Below are 19,947 nucleotides of genomic sequence, written 5' to 3'. Positions count from 1 at the left end.
TATTATAAAAGTCTATACAACTTAAAATATAATGACCCGTCCGAAGGGGAAATACAGCGTTTTTTGGATAAATTAAATTTGCCAAAAATAGCTACTGAGAAATTAAACCAGCTAAACATGCCATTCTCCATACAGGAGATCAGTAACACCATTAAAGCACTAATAGCTGGTAAAGCCCCAGGTCCAGACGGTTTTTCATCAATCTTTTATAAAAAACTCAATGGCATAATTTCCCCATACCTATTGAAGACATTTAATGAATTCGCCACTCTCAAAGTTATTCCAGCAGAAATGCTTCAGGCTTCTATAATTCCAATCCCTAAACCAGATAAGGACCCAATATATACGTCAAACTACAGACCAATTTCTCTTATTAACTTAGACATCAAAGTCTACTCAAGAATTTTGGCAGATAGACTCAAAAGAATTATACCAGATATTGTACATATAGATCAGAGCGGGTTTGTAGAAGGTAGAGGTACGTCTGATAACATCAGGAAATTATTGAATGTTTTATACCATGCAAGTCAAAGTTCGTCCCCTTTTGCCTTGGTTACCCTTGACGCCGAGAAGGCCTTCGACCGAGTAAATTGGAAATATCTGGAAGAGGTTCTGAAGGCCTTCGGCATAGAAGGTTTATATAGGGAATGTACAATGGCACTATATAAAGATCCTCAAGCCAGAGTTACAGGATTTTTGTTTCAATCAAATTGGTTCCCAATTAGAAACGGGACGCGACAGGGCTGCCCATTGGCACCCCTTTTATATATCCTTTCTATAGAGCCATTGGCAGCTGCGATTAGACAGAGTGAGGGTATCAGCGGGTTAATGGTGAATACAAAGGAGAATAGAATTACACTTTATGCAGATGATGTTCTACTGTCTCTTACGGATCCTATCAGATCTATTCCAGCCACATTCCGTCTCATTAAAGAATATGAAAAAATTTCTGGCTACAAACTAAATATAAAGAAAACCCAAATTTTGACAAAAGGCCTAAGCAGGCCTGGGGAAAATATGCTTAAAAAGGAATTTAATTGTGACTGGGAAGTTAGAAATATAAAGTATTTAGGGGTAAGACTATCTTTGGAATTCAGAGAAATCGGAGAACTTAACTACACAGAAATCGCAACCCAATTTAGGAATACTCTAAAAAATTGGAGGGGGCTAGAATTGTCCTGGTTGGGGAGAATTGAAGCAGTAAATTCTTACCTACTTCCTAAATTGACATTTTTATTTGGCAACCTCCCGCTGAGGGTGTCCCCCCAGACGATACGCGGTCTCCAGAAACAAATAACAGATTATATCTGGCAGGATAGGCGACCTAGAGTGTCATTGGAAATCTTACAGAGACATTGGAGTGAGGGGGGAGTATCTTTTCCGGATATACAAAAACTCTATATGAATAATATGGTTGCACACTTATTTAAGTGTGATAACCTTACAACATCAAGACCAATTTGGTTAGAAATCGAAAAATCGGATTTTGGTAATATCGAACCTCTATTCCTTTTGTGGTGCGACAATGAATTTGTAAAAAATATAAAATCTAACAACCCAATGAACAACACAATGATTTATATAGTAAAATATCTAAAGAAAAAATACGGTACCAACCATATATCAAGAAATGCCCCATTAACCTGTTTAAAATATTACATAAAAGATATAAACATTCAAGTATGGGAAAACTGCGGAATTGTAAGATTTACGGAACTATTAGAGGACAATAAAATATGGTCATTCCCAATATTACAGTCTAAATATAATCTCCCTCCCAAAGAAATATTTAATTACTTAAGAATAAAATCTTTTATTATGGGAAAGACTTTTTCGGAAACCTCTCCAATCGATCAGTTTACACTATCCCATTATAGAAAAAAAATTGCCTCCAGATTTAATCAATTCATAAGGAGACAAAACCAAATAGATAAAGTGACAGCAATGATTAAATGGGAGCAAGAACTCAATTTTTCTATGCCGGTTGAAGACTGGCTTTCGGGCCTAAAATTAGTTAAAAGATACATACATGGGGTAAACGTACGGGAAGTATACTTTAAACTAGTATATCGATGGTACCTGGTGCCTACACGCCTTCACAGATTCCAACCCACACTTCTACCAGATTGTTGGAGATGTGGTAGGGAATTAGGTACATTCCCTCATATATGGTGGAACTGTGAGGAGTTGAAACCTATGAAAATAATTTTATCCGATTTGGTAAATCTTATTTTGAAAGCACAAACTGTTATCACGGCTCAAATGTTCTTGTTTCACTTAGAAATGCCAAGGGTCAAGATAAAATTTAAAATCCTAATGATACATATCTTTATGGCAATCAAATTAGTTATGGCCAGAAATTGGAGAATTATGGGCCCGTTAGATTGGCATGATATTTGCATACAAGTGGACTACCAAGGTAGGATGGAAGCAGGCATAGTAACAAATAAAGTTTCCAAAGAGAAATACGACGAGATCTGGGCCCCTTGGAATAGATACTTTAGCACTCAAAATTAACCCCCCCCCTCCCCCCTAAACGTTAATCTCTCTAAGGTAAGGTAGTAACCACATGAGGAAGTGTATGTAGAGTCTTTTGAATGTATTTTTTTTTTTTTTTTTTTGTTTTGTTTGGGTAACTAGAAAGAATGAAAAAAATGAGGGAAAAGGGAAAGTAAAGAGGGAAGTGTATGTATATACCGTATGTATAATATTTAATTTTCGATAATATATCAAACCTGCTTCTTTTTATTTTCCTCTCTGTAAGCGTGTTATATGGATATGTATGTAATTTTTTTTTAAAATGAAAAATAAAATATTTATAAATATAAAAAAAAAAAAAAACATATTTTTAAACCGTATAAACAAACTTGTAACGGCAGTAAGGCAGAGTTATTATTAGTAGGTGCTCCAGTTAGGGGCACTCAGGTAGGGGCCACTGTCTGTGCAGCGCGGTCAGAGCCTCTTGGGACAAAAGTCTCGGCGGTAGCCGGGTGCCACTCGTGGGGCTTGGAGGGTATGCGGGGTTGTTGCAGTGAGTCTGGTGGAAGGCCTAAGGTGACAAGGTGTGTCTTCGCCTCCTGCAGGTCCGCTATGAGGCAGGTATTTTCACCCTGAAGCACCTGAAGCTTGTGTGGGTAGCGCCATTGGTATTTAATATTATGTGCGTGGAGTAGGGTGGTGAAAGTCCTCAGGGTTGCGCGCCAGGCCATAGTCCCTCTGGAGAGATCCGCGTAAAGCGAAAGGGCCATGTCCTCAAAGGGGTATGGTGTGTTACCTCTGATGGCGGTCATCACTGCTACTTTGTCCTGTCGCTTTTGAAATTTGACAATCAAGTCCCTGGGTGCTGTTAAAGGAGCCGTCGGTGGTTTAGGGATTTTGAACGCGCCGTCCAGCCCTACCCCCTTGGCCTCCTTCGGCGGGAGTAGTTTGCTTATTAGGCGCCTTTTGAGGTGAGGAAGTTCAGATTCAGGGACTGCCTCTGTGATGCCTCTAATCTTTATGTTTTGGTGCGGTGTGTGTCTTCCAGTGCTGCCATTTTCTGTTCCACCCTCAGATGCTGATATTTTCACCTCCTGCTGGAGCGTGGTCACTTGCCTCGAGTGGTTTCGATAGTCTTGCTCCACCGTGCTCATGCGGTTTGTTAGGCCCTGGATGTCCTTTCTCATGTCAGCCACATCCGCCTGGATATTCCGGCGGAGCTCCGCCAGCAGCTTCCTTTATTTCAGCCTTCGTGACGGGGGCAGTGTCCGGCTGCGATTTAGGCTGCACCAGCACCCGTGCTGCGGGTGAGCATGTCTCTTCAGGCTCTGAGAGTCGCTCGTCGGAGTCATTGAAGTCGGGCTCCGGAGTGCCACGTGCTCGCCGCCATAGGTCCCCTATGCTTGTGCCCGGCCGGGGCGGATCAGGTTTTGGCTTTTTGTTTTTCCTGCCCATTGGTGCTTTGTCTGCTACAGCAGGTCAACTTTGGTTGCTTTTTGGGGGGTGAAATAGTCGTATTTTGTGCTGTTTGTGTTCACAAATCTCGGAGCTCTCATGAGATGCGACCAGTCAGTTCGGCTGTTGGCTCCGCCCCTCTTTTTTACATTTTTAAGAGGAGGGGGTGGGGTGGGGTGCAGACACACATACATGTACACACACACATACACACACACTCACATACAAACACATATACATATAGACACACATACACACAAACACACACATACATACATACAGACACACATACAAACAGACACATACATATAAACACACACACATACACACAGAGTCCCATACATACAGACACACACACACACAAAGACACATACATACATACACACGTACATACACACATACATACACACATACATACACACATACATACAGATACACACACATACATACAGACATACAAACACACACATACAGATACACATACATATAGACACACACATACACACAGTGACAGACACATACATACAGACACACACACACAAACATACAAACACACACACACAGACATAAAGACAGACACACACACACAGATATACTGATACAGGCATTCTCTATCACACACACATAAACTGTTAAAAAAAATAGTGACTTACCTGGGGTCCAGTGGCTGCCTCATGCTGATGGGAGTCAGAGCTACCACTCTGACTCCCTCCTCTCCTCCTGAGTGATGCTCTTACATCTTTACTGGGGCCCGGTCGTGCTTTTAAAGCACCACAGCACTGACCGGGCCCCAGGAAATCCCTTGCCATTGGGTGGCCCCAAGAGCATGGGCCACCCGATGGGCTCCTTCAATGCGGCCCTGGCGGTTTTTCCACGCGGTCAGGGCCACACCAAAATGCTGGCGGGCACCCCTGTCCCAGGAGTCGACGTGGCTGCCGGGTCCCCTGGAATGACGGGCCCGCGGTAGTTTTGCCAGTGATCCCTCACAGCCAGGATCACTGTGATGGATTACACAAAGCTGAGATACAGAGATTCTCACACCAGTGGTTTATTTTGGTTTTGTGCTGCCCTAGGCATGACTAAATCTGAGCACCCCCCTAATCTAAATTAAAATAGAGTAAGCCCGAAGGTGTTGTACCATTGGTGTGTCATAGGGAGGGACTTATACCCGAAACATGTTTTCAGGGAAACAGCAGCATACCTTCACTGAACGAAGTGAGATGCCATTCATGACAATGTATTCTCTGGGAAACAATGAACAATGTACACCAAATAAATGATATAATAAGTAATTAACTATACTGCATATATTTCAATAGGGAATGAACCATCAATAACATTGATGATCTATAACCTACAGTTATAATTCCAAGAGGTATCATAGGTCTGTATGGACAGGTTTCAATAATTAATCTTGTTAAAGATTAAAATCAGCATGATTTTCCATTATGACCCCGGCAACAACTTGACTCAACATATACCCGCCAATGCTCTAATCAATATATTGTATTGTAGTGTATTGTTTAAATCACCACCCTACTCCTAGTTAAGCATTGACAACCTATACAGCCAGTCCCTAGCATGTGGGAGGGCTCTTACACCATTAGCTCCTCCCTAGAAGCGTTGCACAATTTGTTTGTCTAAAATGTCAAAACAAAATGAGAGTATTCATTACTATGATGGGTTGTCAATACATTTTCACTATAGGAGAAGAACAGTCATTCCTAATAATGTATGGTCTGTAGAAGGGCGACGTATACACGCCTATAAGGTATAAATATTCAATTTCATAGTGTTTGTTTAAATAATTACCCTATATACATTTACAAATTAATATATCCCCAATAATATTTGGGATTGCTGATCTGTCTTATAATTTCAAAGGATGTATATGGTTTCAAATGAACAAATTCCAACTACTAAATCATATTGCAGATCTGTACCAGCCCCATGTGCCATCCTTATCTGGACAAATACATGGCAATATTCCATTGCAAAATAATCACTCTAGGTCAGGGATAGGCAACCTTTTGCACTCCATTCGTTGTGGACTACGTCAGCCATAATGATCTTACACCCATAATCCTGGCAAAGCATCATGGTAGGTGTAGTCCAAAACATCTGGAGTGCCGAAGGTTGCCTATGCCTGCTCTAGGTGATCACAGCCACTAAGGAAGATATTATGTATCCTTCAGACAGCCAGTCACATCTGATGACCTAAAGCTATTGTTATACCTACTCAACAGTCACCATCTGAGTAAGGGTGTTGCTGGAACCTTATATATCCATCATATCTTGGCATCCCACACCAGGAGGCCTTGTACCTAAATAAGAAATGCAAAATGGAATTTAATGGTATTGTTAGAACATTGTGTTGTCTTTGTATCCCACAAAGGGAAAACTAATACCAAATTGAAAAAATAAAATGCATGTTATACCATTCTGTATATGTATGTAGATATCAATAGGACGATAGGGTCTTAGAAGAGATGACAAAATAATATCCCTAAATTACAAAGACGCTATCTCATCAACCGAATGGGACTTACCAATCAGTACAACATCTTGAGCCACCCACCTTGTGAACTTCAGCTTAAATAATAAACAAATCCATTGAGGGGATGATGATTAAATTTCTATCAAAAGCAGGATAAAATAAAAATGCTGACGTCCAAATATTAAATCATACATTAGGCATAAGGATGTGACAAAACCCCGAAGGTTGCTACTAAAAAAAAACCTGAAAAGTCCAATTTTAATGTAATAACCAAAGTAAATATAATAATTACAATATTTCTAAAAAATAATCGTAAAAAAAGGAATAATGATAATAATGAATAACAAAAACGAATAAATCCAATCTCAAGGTAATAACCAAAGTATATACAATATTTAAAAAATTAATAATAATAATAATAATAATAATGGAAATAATATGCACACCAAATTTACAATCCACAAAATTACATACAGTTATTGGCCAATAAAGGGAGTAAAGGGGAAGACCTCATTGAGATCTGCCAGCGATAATGTATTCAGTCTGTGTCCAATAGCCTTCACATGTTTTGGGAGCCAAAGTCATCTCCTCTGGCCTAATGAGAAGTGTTCACTAGTGATTTCCCCGGAATAGATCCATTTAATCTGTTTTACAGTAATATGATGCATACATTTAGATTTAATATAGTTTCTAATTTCTCTCAAGACATCAAAGCAAATTAAGCATGGTTGTAGGCTCTGTTACATTTTGCAATGCTATGATTATGCCCCCCCTTCCCCACCACCCACCATCACCAGAAGATTTTTTAAAATCATTGCAATTAAAAAAAAAAAATAAGACACGTGGTGAGAAGACTGAAAAACTAGGAAGATAAACTAGGAAGGTAAGGATTGGCTTGATTCCGACATCCACCATTCATTCTGGATTAGACCTTCACAACAGAACAGGTTCAGTTTCTATTTTGGCTTTTGACTTTTGTGATGAAGTGAACTTGAAGAGATTAAGTTATCTGGCCTCATTATATTTCACTTGCTTAGCTCACTGTTGGCATCCAGTCCTGTTTCTTGCCACCCAAGAAGGTTCCAGTTCTGTTTTGGTTTTCCTGGACATTCTTGTCAATTCTCTTTATACTTTGAGTACCAGACACTTTGTTTATACTGATCCGTATGCTGGCCCTTGACCCAGCTTTCATATCCCATATTGGGTTATTTTAACCCCTTAAGGACACATGACATGTGTGACATGTCATGATTCCCTTTTATTCCAGACGTTTGGTCCTTAAGGGGTTAAAGTCTTACACCCTTGCTTCCCATAAATTAGTCCCAATTTGGTTTGCATATGCTCCACTGAAGTCCAAATGGCCCCGTACTGAATGGGGCAAAACTATTTGCTGCAGTACAAGGGCCATTAATACCAAAATCCCTACATAAAAAAAAAAATATATATATATATATATATATATATATATATATATATATAAATTCTCTAGAAGCCTTAGTGCTGGCAAAGGCACAATTGTGCCCACTTATCCAAGTGTCAGGACTACCGGGAGGTCAAAGTTTAGACCTGAATTACAGAATTAGCAAAACAAAGTACCGCTAGTCTGACTATTTCTTCCCAAATCTGTTAATTGCAGTAAAATATGTCAAGCTCATATTTAGCTATCTATGGTGAGTTGATCAGTTAATAAAACTATTGCAGGTAAAGATTTTTTTCACAAGTTCCCTTGTGACTACTTTACTTCAGGTTACAGAAGGTGGACAACCAACCACAATCTTCTGATCTTCTCTTAGAGAGTTAAATAGAATACGTATATGTGTTAAGAACAAAATGGTCAATAAATCCATACTGTGATGTATCCATATGTTATGTTTAACTCACATCTATTCTCTGAAAGAATCCACAATTTCTGATTGAACAAATGAAAAAAAATGCCTCTGTAGTCTGATTCCTCCTAGCTAGCTTGTGTATCCTATTACAGTGTCACATGATCAGACTAGTTTGTTGCGCTTTAATAAACATTCATTATGCTTTATTGACAAGAGGCATGTCAGGTCACTGGCAGTCACACTGAACGGCCTTGTCAGATAATACCGTGATATATGTCTCATGTGCTAGACACTATGTGGCAAATCAAGTTACCTCATCTAGTTATATAATTCAAAAATTAAACAGGGTTATTATAAAAATAGTCTGAAATTATCTTATAACAGACTATCTTTAGCTAAGGTTTTGGCTTACTCCACTCAATGGGTTATGTATTCAATAAAAATAAAATCTTCATGCACTATAATTATAAGGAACTGCTTAGTGGTTGCCCCAATACTTAAGTTGCATTAGCACTAAAAGAGCTTGATACATATGCAACATTATATTTCGTAACTTAATAAAGTAGCACTGTACTGTGTGTGCATTTTGGATCAATGCTCTATATGTATTTACTCTGGCCAAAATATATATATTTCAAAAATAATATGTGGAATGTTATTTTTATAATTATATAGCCATAAGAAATTACAGAGGTTTATATAAAAACTCGAAATTTCGAATTCTGCACCACTAGATATGTTTAAATGTTATTCACCACTGCAATCCTAGAGTTCATAGCACACTTACTAAGTGTGATTTTTCTACACACTAGGGCTAGTGGGTAAATGGCCAATGGGCAAATGGAAACATTGAACCTTATATGTCTGTAGCCATCAGTTTGATAATAATCTCTCTTTTTTTACTTTTAATTAAATGTCCTCTTATTGTTAAAATTACAGAACTTGAGGGGCAAAGCCTGATCTTTGAGCTGCCAAGACATGGGGCACAAGGGCTCCTGGCCTTGCCATTTTATGAGAAATAATCATCGGGCTGCTCGACCTACCACAGTGCTCTACCTATGCTGGGGGTGCCCTGGCGAGACTTTCAACCACCGGGAGACCGAGGTGCTTTGAACCTGTGGGGGTTATCCCCACTGGCAGGCTCAAGACTGCCTTAGCAGTGCCTGATATTAGACCCAAGCAGGTACCCGGTCACAACTAATCACCACAAGATGATGAATGCCCATGTCCATGACATGCTGGGCCTATTTCTCTCCCAGAAGGCATCACATGGCTATATTGAGGACTCCCTGATGTGGCTGGAAAGTGTATTTCAGCGATTCTGGGTGCAGCTATAAGAGTGTGAAATTGCCAATCAACCTTGGCCTTGGGAACGAGATCTGAGAAAAGCGATACAGCAGGAAGGGGACCTACCACTGGGCGGCACTTCTAAGCTAGCAACTAACTACCTGGGTTGAGAGCCATCCAAGGCTTAGCCTCCTCGCCCTATCCACACAGGTGGAAGATCACCTGCCGAGCGCGGCAACTACCATCCAGATCCTTCTGCTATCCCCAGTGGTGGGAGGACTTGGTCTGTCAGAGCCTCCAAGCCTGTGGACTTGTGCTACCAGATCTCATACAGGCCTGCAGCTGGAAATGGGCCCTAACCTGGATCTGTTCCACGGATGGTCTTCGCTGAATACACCCTGAATTTGCCATCTAAGGGAGTAAACTGAAGTTACGTTTAGGCACATCGCCTGATATAGGAGATCCTGTGATATTGGAGGACACCATTTTGCCTAAATTACTTTTATTATTCCTTCTTTAACATTTTTGCAGTGTGGCACAGTAACAGCCCCAGTGGTTTAGCATATTTACCTAACCTTTTATACAGCAATTCACTTTATTTACTATTCACCATGTCTAGTCAACCTTATATGACTGCAAATCTTGTTACTGACCAATACTTAAACATGTTAGCCTAGCCTAAGTGTCAATTTATTATTATTTTTATGTGGCCTTCTTGATCGGTCTGTAACATGACATGTATCCTTGTATCACCAGTTGTCTTGATAGTAACATGACTCTTGCCAACCTATTTAATGCCTCTATATGTTTCTGTCACTAGTATGCAATTACCGGTATGTCTGTTTAGCATGTGTGCAATAATAAAACATTTTGGTTGATAAAAAAAAAATTCAAAACTTCAAAAACCTAATTTAAAAAAAAAAAAAGTTACTAAAAGTAAGTGATGTTTAGATATATAGAATCAAGGTTTTAGGACAGAATCAAGCTTCATGTACATGGAATGAGAATCAAAGTGTAACCTCTTCATTCTTTATAAAAAAAAACAGGAGTGAAAGCCTGTTTAATATTTTATTAAGATCGTCTTTGCTCTTGACAGCTCATGTGCAACAACATTAATGATTACTGCTCCTGTCATTCTCACAAAAGGTATCTGTGTTACAACCTGCAAGCCTACTTTTCCAATGTAACTACTGAGACCGTATGTTCAATGCTTTATTTAGAATATAATTTGTAAACTTCTAAACCTCAAAGAGGTGGATACAACAATAACAGCTGTGAAGTTATAACTTTTCATAACCCCAGAATTGTATCAATCTGCATGAATATTAAAACATGTAAAAGGAAAATACAACAGAAAAAAATATATGGTTTGTGACTTTAGAAAAAAAACAGGTCTGTTAATCAAGCAAAATTAGTCCTAACTGGTAGTAAAAGTTTGAAACACCTAAAAAGAGTATAAATATAGCAAAATAATGTATATACAATATTGCACCTAAACTCAGTGTGACTAACCAATGATTCTGTCCACAAAAATAGTACCAGTAGGGAAGGTAACTACTAGAGGGACAAGTAGACATAATGGTGTACCCAAATCGAGTTGTATTACATTTGTCAATAATACATCCATAGCACCAATGCATTTGATTCACACAGTGGTCTAATTCATCAACTCATAGAGCAGGAAACACTCTTGACCTCATCTTAACCAATCTCTGTACCACCTCTATTCTCTCCAATGTTCCATTTCCTTTATCTGACCACCATCTGTTGTCCATTGACATCCACATACCCTGTACCCAAAGTACACCACCCTCACCACATCAGTCTTGAAGAAACCTCCATTGTCTTGACCTACAGCAATTCTCCACCAACCCTCCAAAGTCTCCTTTCACCCATCTCAAATCTCACCTGCCCTAACACTGTCACGTCCCTCTACAAATCCACTCTCTCCTCTCAACTAGACATCATGGCCCCTCCTACACTTAAACGCACTGAGCATCCAAAATTACAACCCTAGCACACCGAGCTGACCTGATATCTCTAAAAATGTTCCAGAACTGCTGAACACTGCTGGAGAAAGTCTCACTCAGCATCTGATTTCCTCCACTATAAATGTATGCTGCGCTCGTACAGTCTGGCTCTTTCCTTTTCAAAAGGAAACAACTTCAATACACTCATAACCACACTCTCACACAAGCCCAAATGACTATTTCATGCGTTTAACTCTCTTCTATGCCCTGTTGTGTCTCCTCCTCCTACCAACTTGACCGCCCACAAATGTTGAAACTCCCTTCACTGAGAAGATTTCTACAATCAGGGAAGAGATCTCTCATCTCTTTCCATCCACTACCAACTTTTCCCCTAACCACACTCCCTTAGCTGTCCTATGCTCATTTGCACCTGCTACAGCAGAAGAGGTTTCTGCTCTGCTCCGTTCCTCACGCCCCACCACCTGTTCCCTCGATCCTATTCCCTCGCATCTCATCCACACTTTGTGTCCTTCTCTTGCTCTGCCTCTCACTAAAATGTTCAATCTCTCGCTTTCCTCTGGCACATTTCCTCTACCCTTCAAACATGCAACCGTATCCCTGATTCTGAAAATGCTTAACCTCGACCTTAATTCCCCATCCAACTACCGCCCTATATCGCTGCCGTTTGTCTCCAAGATCCTTGAGAGAGTTGTGTATGCGAGATTGACAGACTTCCTTGAATCCAACTCTTTGCTTGACCCGCTTCAATCTGGATTGCGCACTCGTCAATCTTTTGAAACAGGTGTGACCAAAGTATACAATTATCTTATCACTGCTAAATCCCATGGCAACTACTCTATCCTAATTCTCCTTGACCTTTCTGCTGCATTTGACACTGTTGATCATCAACAGCTACTTCTCATCCTCCGTAATGTAGGTCTATGAGATACCGCTCTCTCCTAGTGCTCTTCCTACTTCTCCCAGCGCTCATTCAGTGTTTATTTCTCTGGCTCTGCCTCTTCTCTCCAATCCCTCTCTGTTTGTGTTCCCCAAGGGTCTGTCCTTGGTCCCCTATTGTTCTCAATCTACACTGCCTCCCTTTGTTAAACTCATCAGCTCCTTCGACTTTCAATATAATTTCTATGTGTATGACATGCAAATTGATCTGTCCTCCCCTGATTTCTCACCACCCCTCTTGACTTGTGTTTCTGACTGCCTCTTTGCTATTTAAAACTGGATGGCTGCTCATTTCCTTAAACTGAACCTCTCCAAAACAGAACTTCTGGTCTTCCCTCCCTCGAGTGTTGCTACTCTCTTGTCTGTGTCTCTCCAAGTCAATGGTGCTAGGATCCACTCTACCTCTGTCAGGATTCACACCATGTCATATGGAAGGCCAGGTGTGGTCACCCTCCTGGTGACTCCACGGGGATTTGAACTCTGGACTCTTTCTGCCTTAGTCCTGCTGACCTCTGAGCCACACGTCAGCTCATGTTTCAGCTTGATGTTATCCTTGCCTTGTCTCCAGCACTGGGGGCTGGACTTTACCCCTGCTTAAGCAGATCTTTAATTAGCTTGGTAAATAAGCACTGCCTCACCCTGGGAACTTCGTCAGTTCTGCTGTTTGGTTCTTGTTATTGCGTGTCTTGATCCAGTGTTTTCCAGACTGATTCCGGCTTCCGACCTTGACTTATTTTTTAGATTACTCTGACCTCTGGCTTCCCCTGACTTCAGCTTTCCATGACTTCTCTTCTGCTTATCCTTGCATGTACTGCAACGTGGAGCACTATTCCTGCACAGACTCACAGCCCAGGTGGCTTCTTGCCTGGTCACCTTGGTCTGGGTTTATTTGCAAGGGTGAGCGTATAACTCTGCACGTTGGATTCCACACCAGGTAAGATTCTGGCAACCTCTAATGCTCACTGCCTAGGTGTTCTCTTTGACTCTGACATCTCCTTCACCCCTTATGTCCAATTAATCACCAAATCCTGCCGCTTCCATTTCGAAAACATTGTGCGCATCCAACCCTATTTACTCTCTGATACGGCAAAGTTGCTTGTTCATGCCGCTGTCCTCTCTCGCCTTGACTACTGTAATCCACTTCTCAGTGGTCTTACGTGTTTCCGACTTGCCCCATTACAGTCTATAATGAATCCGGGGGCGAGGCTCATCTTCCTGTCCGTCCTCACCTTCAACTCCTGCCCCCTTTGTTAGTCCCTACATTGCTTTCCTGTAAGATATAGGACTCAATTTAAGATCCAGATACTTGCTTACAGATCTCTACACAATGCTGCTCTGACCTACTTATCCTCAATAATACACAAATATGTCCCATCTAGGCACCTACGCTCTGCCGGAGACCTACGTCTAACCTCTGTTCATACTCGTACCTCTGATGCTCGCCTTAAAGACTTCTTTAGGGCTGCACCATTCCTATGGAACGCTTTTCCCCTCTCTGTTAGATTTTCACCCAATCTCCACTCTTTCAAAAAATCTTTGAAAACCTACTTCTTTAGGAATGCATATCAATTAAACTGTGAACAGCTTTCCCTCCCCGTACCCTGATTCCTCTTGTGAAACTGTCATAAAAACAAAACACTAAGCACTAGCAACCTACTTTTCTACCCTACCCCAGGGGCGTATTAGCCGCGAGGCAAACAAGGCATTTGCCTTGGGCGGCATTTTCCAGGGGGCGGCAAAAAACGCCGCCCCCAAATGCCCAGGGCAAATGCCTTGTTAGCCTTGCGGCTAACTGACATGCCGTCTGGGCGGGCGATCTGCTGGGCGGCGCTGGCTGGCGGGCGGGCGGCCGGCGAGGGAGCACTTCCTCTGAGCTGTCTGCTCAGCTCCCTCACGCGCCGCACAGTGAGGCTGGGAGCCGGAATATGACGTCATATTCCGGCTCCGCCTCCCAGCCTCACTGTGCGGCGCGCGAGGGAGCTGAGCAGACAGCTCAGAGGAAGTGCTCCCTCGCCGGCCGCCCGCCCGCCAGCGCCGCCCAGCAGCCACTGGACCACCATGGAGAAATAGGACCCCCCCAGCATTCCCAAAGGTAAGGAGGCTGGGGGCGGTAGATTAAAAAAAAAAATGTGTAAAATATGTGAGTGAGTATGTGTGTGTGTGTGTGTGTGAATGTCTGTGTGTGTGTGTCTGTGTGTGTCTGTTAGTGTGTGTGTCTGTTAGTGTGTGTGTCTGTTAGTGTGTGTGTGAATGTCTGTTAGTGTGTCTGTGAATGTCTGTTAGTGTGTCTGTGAATGTCAGTGTGTGTGTCTGTGTATGTCAGTGTGTGTGTCTGTTAGTGTGTGTGTGTGTGTGAATGTCTGTTAGTGTGTGTGAATGTCTGTTAGTGTGTCTGTGTATGTCTGTTAGTGTGTGAGTGTGTGTGTATGTCTGTTAGTGTGTGTGTGTGTGTGTGTGTATGTCTGTTAGTGTGTGTGTGTGTATGTCTGTTAGTGTGTGTCTGTTAGTGCGTGTGTCTGTTAGTGTGAGTGTGTGTATCTGCTAGTGAGTGTGTGTATCTGCTAGTGAGTGTGTGTCTGTTAGTGAGTGTGAGTGTGTCTGTAAGTGTGTGTGTGTTTCTGTTAGCGAGTGTGTGTTTCTGTTAGCTAGTGTATGCGTATCTGTAAGTGAATGTGTGTGTGTGTGTTTATTTAGAAGGCGGGCCGGGGGAAGGGTGGGGGTGGTGCAGGCGGGGGGAAGGGTTGGATGGGGGTGGCGCGGGCGGGAGTGGGGCACCTGAGTTTTGTCCTGCCTAGGGGAGCACAAAACCAGGATACACCACTGCCCTACCCTTACCTTTTGTGTCCCATTACCCCACTCTCTCTAGCATGTAAGCTCATTGAGCAGGGCCCTCAATTCCTCTGTTCCTGTGCGTCCAACTTGCCTGGTTACAAATACGTGTCTGTTAGTCCACCCATTGTACAGAGCTACATAACTTATTGGTGCTTTATAAACACTACTACTAATAATAATAATAATAATAAAAAACCTCTAAGCAATCACAAACAAAACTAGATTAAATCTCTAATGTAACCTAATGTTACAGTTCAAATGGAGTAGTACTCAGTAAGTGCTACCAAGCAAAACATAATAGAAAGGAGGGTAATCCCCCTATTTCAATTTCGAGTATTGAGAGGAATAACTAGACTGAAGTGCTGCTGGGGTTGAGGTCAGACCACCACACTTATAGTATACATCAGGAGAGCTAGTTTGCTCATAAGAGGTAAATAGGTAATACACTCTCATATATGTGGATGTCAGGATAAATCAACAAGAATTACAAAACTAGAGGCAGCAACAGTGAAGGAGGAGACCGCTTTGCTGTCAAAAGAAAAGCTGACAGCCTATGTAACCGTCCTGACTCATTTTTGAACTAACTAATAGGACAAGATACCACGATTCCACTGGAGAACCATATCCTGTTACATATTAAGAAAAAAGGTGACAAAGTGCTAGTGCAAAGTGTAAGGTAAAAAGTGAGAACAACGCCTGATGTGTGTTTCACTGCCAACTAAGCTCCTTTGTAAGGGAACCACCATAATGAATTAACGCGGTTATTTAAAGGGAGCCTTAGAGAAACACATTTCCTGATAGTCCTCAATTATATTATGGGTTTTGGTCAAGTTTTTGAAAGCCCTAGTCTGTATTACAGTATTACAGGCCTAACCTACTTAATCATTTGTACCTGAATATTTTTTCTCTCCATTTATTTGCGACTGTGACTTTGCTAAACATTTGCTGTATTGCTTGAAAGGAAATGGGCAAGAAGCAGGATTGAGGAAACTAGTGGTAATTATTGGATGCACAATTACCCCATAAACTTAGTCCATTGCCAAGTTACACTGGACTGAATTACTTAGGTGACCTGAGGTATTGAAAATACTATATGGGAACAAAGTGGTATTTATTGGAAGCACAAGTACCCTATAAATATAGTCAAACTGTAAAAAAAACAAGTTGGTTTACATTTAATGAAATGATTAGCTAAGATATTAAACAAAGCAGTAGATTTATTTCTGGTAGCTGTTTTAAAATACCTCCAGAATATGCAGAAATAAACATTGTTTTTTATTGTGTTGCTGTGTTGCGTTGTGTTAGGGGTGAGATTCACTCAGCTCTACTACAGAATTCAGAAATTATGCACATGATAAAGGGGGTGAGAACACGCAGAATACATAGAATTTAGTTGAGATCCAGAGCTTTTAGCATCAGAAAGCAATATTTACTCTTATTGGGAAAGCCATTAGAAAGTAGCTGCGATGTGGGATAGAGTTGATTTACAGACATTTAGCAGTCAATGTATTAGTAGAATTTCCATGGTTGTACTAAACTTGTAAACCCTTTTATAATTTTTTTTTAGAGCTACCATCCTGCTACTACAGGGGTAGGCTACGTTAGGCGCTAAAAATGTTGTGGACTACATCTTCCATAATGTTCTTACAGCCATGGTGTTGGCAGAGCATCAGGGGACATGTAGTCTATAACATTTGAAGTGATGAAGGTGCTGAAGGTTTCCCTACCCCTGTACTAATCCATGGGGAGTGTTGTAGCCTAATCATTCACAGTATGGTTACCTTGTGTATATACTGTCATAATGCTTAATTTAAATAGATTATTGCAATACACAAAACATGTCATAACAAAGGACAAAATGATTTTTTAGAGACACATCAGCTTCAGGACTCAATGGTTGCATGGATTTATAAGCAGCTGAATTTACCTCTTGATGTTGCAACATGTTTATGTTTGAGTTTAGAGACAAGTAGGGACAGTAAAAGTTTTATACATTTTGGCTACAGAAAGGTTGAATTTTTCCTAATGAATGATTTTGGAGTGGAATTTAATTATTCTCTACCTGCAGCTTAACCGAGTCATCTGTGTCACGTCAAGGGTACATAATTTAATATTGCCCTATGGAATATGGCTATTTAATATAACTTGTGCAGTGCATCAATAATTGGACATTGCTCTTTTGATCAAAAGGGGCTTCTGCAAGGTGTGAAGCGGATTGCCCTTTTTTGATCTATCAAAGCAAGGTGAGACATTTTACACTTAAGCCGCCAGTAGGTCTAGTTTCAATGTAAACTAACTGACCTTGACCCTGTGGCTTGAAACTATCAATGGATAGTTCAATCCTTTGATATGCTAATGGTATTAGTTTCATGAAGATCAGTAGGTTCCAGTACCAGTATCATATCCAGGAGAAACATTAATACTTACCCACAGCTTAATAATTAAGCCTCCTTTTTATTATATTTGGGATGGGACAAGCCAAATCTCTTAATTAAGCCTAAACATGAGTTTTGTTTTGGCAAAAGGGTTGGAACCTGTCAGGAACCTAGACAGACCAACATATACAGGGCAGGCCAAAATTCAGAGTAGTATTTGACAGGTATATAACATATTTGTTAGTCGTTCAAAAAAAAAAAAAAAATTATATATATATATTCCTGATCCTGATGAAAGTCCCAGATAGGGACTGAAACATTGATCAAATTTTTTAATAGATTTATAATAAAGCTGGAGGATTTGTAACCACTAAAAGACTGTGAGTGCTGATCACTTTCCTGCATGAATATATTTCTTCCCTGGATTTCAAGCACCCGGCACATATAATATAAAGTGTGAGTGCAAAGACTTTCTATTTTGTTTTTATATATATATATATATATATGAAAAATAGTGCAATTTTATTGTTGTGAGATATCTGGATATAACTTAAACGTTATAACGTACTGGAAAATCATCCTGACATGTGGTGTCAACAGGGTGGTCCATTAATAATACATCTTTTGACTCCTCAAATCCTACTTGGAATTTCAGCCCACCATGTACACACAAATGTTTGGAGAGACGCAGAAGTCTTCTTGTTCTAGTAAATAGAACAATCCCTCACCACAAATAAATAGCAATAATACTGGGATTTCCATAAAAATAATAATAAAAATGTGTCTTATTTAATTGACTAATAAAAAAAAAAAAAGCAATTTAGGTTGAAAGAAGAAATAAACTAAAATCAACTTTTCTGCTGTTGACCCCAAAAATCATTTTAAAATGCATTAATCCTCTAAAGGTGGCACATTCTCTGACTTTGTTGCCCCAAAGCTCATCTTTTCTTTATCTTTCCTGAATCCTGCATCTAACACTTTCTTTTAACATTCAGGTCAAAGATGTTAAACTATCCATCATTCCGACAGATTCCATTTGCTGTCCAGCCGGGTGCATCCATACTGATGACATATTCATGCATCCACATTCATGATCTACAGCTAGGATGGTCATATTTCACATTTTTCTCGGGATACTGACATTTTCTGAAGGGAGATGTTATAAAGTAGGGCTCTGTTAAAATCGATGCTGCCCTGCAAGATGGCGCTTTTATAGTCATCCCTAATTAAAGGGACTCTATTGTCACCTAATTTATAGCCCACACTTCTTCATGTTCACACTGTTCAGGGCAGTAGAACCAACATGAAACGCTCTAGCTTGTGATGAAATGCAACACTCATGATCCTCAACCACATGAGAAATAGCAGGCTATTTATTCTTGCAATGTATAGATATAGCCTGTAGCAAGTACAAGAACCATGACTGCAACCTCTATGTTGCTAGACAATTGCGGGAGTTCTAGCTCAATAACGTGTTAGTTTATCTTATCCATCCGCTGTATGCCCAAGACAACATTGGGCTACTTGACACACACACAAAAATCTATTCACAAAGCCTTAATGTATTTTTTGTGAAAATATTTTGAAAATATATGCTGGCTTTTCTAAACAAAAAGGAGATTACAGTTAAGTCGACCTGCTTTATTATTTTTATAAACGAGGAGACATGTTTTACTGTGGCTTTTCATATCATCTCTAGACAATGCCAGGCAATTAACACAGTAGGATCAGTGACACTGAAAAAGCAGCGAAAATATATAACATATCTGCAGACTATAAATTCCTACAAGAAAAAGACTGTGGAATGGCCTTATTATCCAATGTTAGCGCATAACAGACCACACTGTTAGCTGACTACCAGCATCGAGAAAGAGATCCCAATCTACAGCAGCCGAGTTCTTTAAAAAAGCAAACAAATAGATGGAATCTGTTGCCTAAAGATGCGTTTCTATCAGGTTCAATATAACCTTTAATAAGAGAGCTAGTTGCATATTTTAAACAAAGAAGGGTTCGGAGCTGTGTTAATTTGATAATTAATATGAACATTAGTTATAAAAGTTCAATATTTCAATGAGAAAATCAAATTGCCATTTTGAAGTGGAGAAAAAAAAAAGATATATCCATTGTATGTCTCTTCTTTCAAGAAAAAAACTCCAGGTTTTATTTTCTTGCCCCAACAACAATAAGATGAATGTTGGTTGGTTGAACTTGATTAACTTTATTATTTTCTTCAATGTAAATTGTGTCAAAATGTAAAATAAAGTCAA

The sequence above is a fragment of the Pelobates fuscus genome, chromosome 5, assembly GCF_036172605.1.
Source record: "Pelobates fuscus isolate aPelFus1 chromosome 5, aPelFus1.pri, whole genome shotgun sequence".
NCBI lineage: Eukaryota > Metazoa > Chordata > Amphibia > Anura > Pelobatidae > Pelobates > Pelobates fuscus.
This window is presented reverse-complemented; position numbering follows the sequence as displayed.